The sequence below is a fragment of the Mesoplodon bidens genome (assembly GCF_964165515.1).
Source record: "Mesoplodon bidens genome assembly, chromosome: 11".
In the NCBI taxonomy this organism is placed as follows: domain Eukaryota; kingdom Metazoa; phylum Chordata; class Mammalia; order Artiodactyla; family Ziphiidae; genus Mesoplodon; species Mesoplodon bidens.
The window spans coordinates 68,257,267-68,263,266 of NC_138167.1; positions in this window are offsets into that span (position 1 = coordinate 68,257,267).

Sequence of the window (6,000 nt, forward strand, 5' to 3'; positions counted from 1 at the left end):
CTCAACACATCAGGGCCTCAGGCACAAGAAAACCATTTCCTGGGTCACTTCAAAAAGAGAATTGGAGGGCTTCCCTGGTGGCGCAGTGGTTGAGAATCTGCCTGCCAATGCAGAGGACACGGGTTCGAGCCCTGGTCTGGGAGGATCCCACATGCCACGGAGCAACTAGGCCCGTGAACCACACTACTGAGCCTGCGCGTCTGGAGCTTGTGCTCTGCAACAAGAGAGGCCGCGACAGTGAGAGGCCCACGCACCAGGCCCCCGCTCGCCGCAACTAGAGAAAGCCCTCCCACAGAAACTAAGACCCAACACAGCCAAAAATAAATAAATAAAATTAAAAAAAAAAAAAAAAGAGAATTGGAGAGAAAAGTGTCATTCCCTGTGCAGAAAAGTGGTAACAGTGGGTCTGAGACCGTTATTCTTTAAAAGGACTGCTTGCACTGTTTACAATAGTCAAGACAGGGAAGCAACCTAAGTGTCCATCGACAGATGAATGGATAAAGAAGATGTGATACACACACACACACACACACACATGCACACACAATAGAATAGTACTCAGCCATAAAAAAAGACATGAAATAACACGGATGGACCTAGAGATGATCATACTAAGTGGAGTCAGACAAAGAAAGTATCATATGATATCACTTATAGGTGGAACCCAAAAAAAAAAGGATGCAAATGAACTCATTTACAAAACAGAAGCAGACTCACCAACATAGAAAACAAACATACGGCTACCAAAGGGGAAAGGGTGGAGGGGGAGGGATAAATTAGGAGTTTGGGATTAGCAGATACATACTACTATATAAAAAAGAGATAAACAACAAGGTCCTACAGTACAGCACAGGAACTATGTTCAATATCTTGTAATAACCTATAATGGAAAAGAATCTGAAATCTGAAAAAGTATATATCTATATCTATATCTGAATCACTTTGCTGTACACCAGAAGCTAACACACACTGTAAAACAATAATACTTCAATTAAAAAAAACCCCATATATACATATATAGAAAAGGCCAACTTGCATTTTGGCCCCCCGCTGGCATCTGGGAACTTGGATTTCAGGAGGGTTCCTGCTGTTTCCTGGTCAGAGTGACCCAAACTGTTTGCGCAAACAGTGTGGTTTCTGCTGAACACCCGTTTCCTCCCGGGACTCTGGGATCTGGGTATGTGCCAGGCAGAGGGTGCCTGTGCGAGCAGCCCCCAGTAAAAACCTGGGCAGTGGGATCTCTACTGAGCTTCCCTGGTTGACAACACCTCTCGTGTGTTTTCACACGTTTTTGCTGGAGGAATGAAGCACCTCCTGTGTGACTCCACTGGGAGAGGAGGCTTGAAAGCTCATGCCTGGTTTCCCCTGGACGTCACTCCACGTGCTTTCACTGATTTTGCTTTGTATCCTTTTGCTGTAATAGAGCACAGCTGCAGGTAAGACTATATGCCGAGTTCTGTGAATCTCCCTGGTGAATCACTGAAACTGGGGATGGCTTTGGGGACCGCTGACACATATTCTAATGCTACAGCCAGGCCCAGTAGGTGTCCCTTGCCCAGGGCCACAGTTTGGCATCTGGGACTTCCCTTTTTGTCTGAAGGACTGGTTGAATGGTTCAGTATTATTACTATCTCTTTCTCTAAGACTCAACTCAAATACCACCTCCTCTGTGAAGCCTTCGGTGATTACACCTTCCTTTGCTCTTCCCCTATAGCCCCGATCATGTCTAACAGCTTGTATGCAGGTAGCCTGGGAGGGAGGGTACTCTCACTGTGGGTGGCAAAGGGTTCGGTAGAGTCAGCAGTAGGGGAGCCATGGAGACCTGGATTCAAATCCTGACTCAGCATCTGCCAGTTGTGTGGGCTTCTAACCGCTGAGCCTTGTTTTTTGTCATCTGCAAAATGGGGACAGATAAGATTAAGTTTGCTTGGGCTCCCTCGGTGGCGCAGTGGTTAAGAATCTACCTGCCTATGCAGGGAACACGGGGTCGAGCCCTGGTCCAGGAAGATCCCACATGCCGTGGAGCAACTAAGCCTGTGCGCCACGCCTACTGAGCCTGCGCTCTAGAGCCTGCAAGCCACAGCTACTGAGCCCATGCACCGCAACTACTGAAGCCCACACGCCTAGAGCCCGTGCTCCACAACGAAGAGAAGCCACCACTCAACGCAACTAGAGAAAGCCTGCGCGCTGCAACAAAGACCCAACACAGCCAAAAATAAATAAATAAAACAAATAACTTCAAAACAATAAACTTGCTAAGAAAAAAAAAGATTAAGTTTGCTTACATGAAAAAGAAAACCCGAATAACAATGGCTTAAAGAAATTAGAGGTATATTTATCTCCTACGAGAAAGAAGCCTGAGGTAGGTAATATAGGACTGCCCTCATGGAAGCCTGGTAATCAGGGATCCAGGCTCCTTCTAACTTGCCACTTCTGTCCTTAAGGTCTCCTCATGGTCCAAAGTGGCTACCTGATCTCCAGCCGTTATGCCTGAATTTGAAGTAGGAAGAAGGATGAAGATGGGAAGGGCTCCCCTTAAAGGGCTCTTCCTCTAGTTCTTTCTGGGCTGAGGTCAGAGTCTCTGCTTCCTTCATGTACATGAGGTGGAGGTCCATAACTGGTTATGGGACAACACACAACAGTCCCCAACCATGGGGCCTGGGAGGTCTCCAAACAATCACCACAACCATTTATGGAGTGCTCACTACCTGCCAGGTGTTGTGCTAAGTGCACATCTCACTTAGTCCTTTGCACAACCCAATGAAGTGTATTACAATCCCTATTTTGTAGATGGGAAACTGAGTTCAGAGAGGTTAAGTCACTTGCCCAAGGTCACACAGCCAGGAAGAGGCAAAGCTCAGATTCAAGCCCTGTGCTCACTTCATTCTCGTTCTGAATTTGTGCAAGCATCATTTTAAACATTTAGAAAGAAACTCAGCGGCCTGCCCACCCCTCAGGGGAGAGATAAAAAGGTCCAGCACTTGAATTGAATTGTAGCAAAACTACATGAGTGACACTCTCTGTTTGCCCCAAAGCTCAGAATTCTTCACCTTGACACCAATGGCTCTAAGGAAAGAGATCTAGAAGGAGCTTTGAGGTGGTCTAATACAATGACCTCATTTTACATGTAAGGTAACTTAGACCTGGAGAAGGAGGAGACATAGAGTGGGTAAGGGCTGAATCACTGAACCCTTTTGGGCTGCAGAGAGTACTCCATCCATCCATCCATCCATCCACTCATCCATCCATCCATTTGTCCATTCATTCAGTTGGTGTTTACTGAAGACCTACTATGTGCCATGTGCCGTTTTTGGCATTGGCACATGACAGACAAAAATCCCAGCCTTCATGGGACACATGGTTAAGTCAGCTGGACTGGGTGGGACATGGTAGGTGGTGGGCAGGGTGAGTGTCTGGGATGAATCATTTCTGAAATCCTCCCATTTCATAATTTTCTCTGATTTCTCATTTTATCTCATGACTCAGAACTGTAGATAGCCTCTGTCTGGTGGGTGGTGCATCCCTACATCCTGGGGCTGCTGAGGGTCTTGCCTATAAGGCCCAAGTGGTAAGCAGGTCTCCAGAAGCCCACGGGCTCTCCAAATGTTCCTGATTTCCATCATACCTGTCACTCCTCATCTGGGTTTGGCCACAAGACTTACTGGGAACCTGCAGGACAGAAGGATAGAGGGAAGCTAGACCTGTGGGAGGGTTCACGACTCAGCCAAAGACAGGGGTGGGGGTTAAGGGCAGTGAAGCACACTTTCATGTACAAGTTCATGTCTAGAAATGGCCCCTAATGAGATAATTGCACGTATGTGGGAAGGGGTGAGCAAGCACACAGCATCACTGATAACTGGGGAATATGGGAAGAGTCAAAATGTACATAAGGGACTAGACGGTTAATAAATTATTTGGGGTCCAGATGATGGGCCAGTGTGAGTCATTAAAGAGAATGGTGATATTCCAGAATTCAAGCATCTTTTGTTTTTAAGGAAACATAACTCAGTCTGGCTTAAACTGGAATTTACTGGCTCAGTTCCTGGAGGGTCAGGGATGGGGTTGGCCTGGGTGATATGGATACCAGAGACTCAAAATGTCCTTGTTCTCTCCCCCTCTCTCTCTTCTCTGTCTCTCTCCCTCATTCTCTGTCTGCCTTAGCTGTTTCTGTCTCTGGTTACAGATGGGTTTTCTCCATGGGGCCGTCAACCTAGCCACAGAAGGCTCCAGGCTCACATCAAAGTACCTTTGACTTCAGAAAGGGGGCCTACCCAAAAAGATTCTCAGGGAAAGACTTTGACTGGCTAGGCCTAGGTCATGGGCCCATCTCTGGACCAGTCACTGCCACATCACTTAGCAAGGGCTTCACAGAGCAGGGATGCTTGTCTGGAGTCTTGGATATCTGTACAAGGAAGAAAAGAATCCTCTGGAAGATCAAGCAGGAGTTTGTGCCTCAGAGAAGGTGAGGGAAGGGTGTTCCAGGTTGGAGGAACAGCATGAGCAAAGGCTCAGAGGCTTGAGATGGAATGGAGGGTGGGACTTGGCATGAATCCAGGCCTGGATCTGGTTTTGCCTGGGGTCTGTCCCTTCCCTGCACCTCCTCCTCCTCCTAGGCCTCTGCCCTCCACTCAGGGGCTCCCTGACTCCCACTTCCCCTTTCCAACCCTTCGTAATTTTCTCTGATTTCTGATTTGGGGGGGGGCAGTAGTTTGGGGACAGTAGTTTCTGCAGGGCACAGGAGCACACACTTGCACATCAAGTGCAGGTGTGCATATCACATACACACAGGACGTGGCCCAGGCTCTACCCTCCTCCCAAGCTCACAGAAGTGGGGGCCTGGAGGAAGCAGAAGGTCTCCAGTAGGCCCGAGTGGCCAGAGGCCACGTCTCCCTGTGTCCTGCCTCCCTCGTTGTCACCAGATGGCTGCAGCAGCTCCAGGCATCTCATATCTATTTGACCATGCCCACCAGGGCTCTGCTCATCCCATTTGGCCAAGGTGGACCCATGCTCACACCTCGATGCAAGGGATCCCAGGAAACAGAGCAGCTGGTATTTGCAGCATCTAGGTGGGTGGTGGACGCCCCCGGCTAGAGAGGTGGCTGCTGGTGGGAACCAAGGCGTTAACCCGTGGGGCCCTGGAGAGAGATGTCACCACAGAGAGGGAAGGGGAGCAGTCGGAGAGACAGGAGGAAACCCAGGAGTGGTCAGAGACCCCAAGATGAGGGCTTAAAAAAAATAAATTTATTTTTATTTATTTTACTTTTGGCTGTGTTGGGTCTTCATTGCTGCATGGGCTTTTCTCTAGTTGCAGCAAGCGGGGGCTACTCTTCGTTGCAGTGCACAGTCTTCTCATCGTGGTGGCTTCTCTTGTTGTGGAGCATGGGCTCTTGGCGCGCGGGCTCAGCAGTTGTGGCTCACGGGCTCTAGAGCACAGGTTCAGTAGTTGTGGCGCACGGGCTTAATTGTTCCGTGGCATGTGGGATCTTCCCGGATCAGGGCTCAAACCCATGTCCCCTGCATTGGCAGGCGGATTCTTAACCACTGTGCCACCAGGGAAGCCCAAGAGATGATGGCCTTTTAAGAGTTGGTCATCAGTGTCCCCGGCAGGGTCAGGGGGTGGGGGGAGGTGAAGGTCCCTGAATGTTCACTGCGTTATAGCCGGGTGACTGGGGTGGGAGGTGGCCAGGCAGGGGCCACAGGCCGGGAAGCTGAGGAAGCGGAGGCAGTGAACGGGGGCGTCGAGAAGGGATATGTTATACGCACAGATTCCCAAGAGAAGGGGGCGTGGCAGGCCACGCAGAGCCACACAGAGAAGTAGCAGGGCCAGTCAAGGGGGCAGAAAAGTGAGAGGAAAGCATGGACAAAAGCCTTTACTGTGGTTTTCCAGGGAAGAAATGGGTGAGGCAAGGTAAGCATGGAGCAGGGTTAGGATTGGCTAGTTGGAATAATTTTGGCAGGCTCTGGCCAATCGGGGTGGTTCCTAGTTGTCTAGGAAAGACT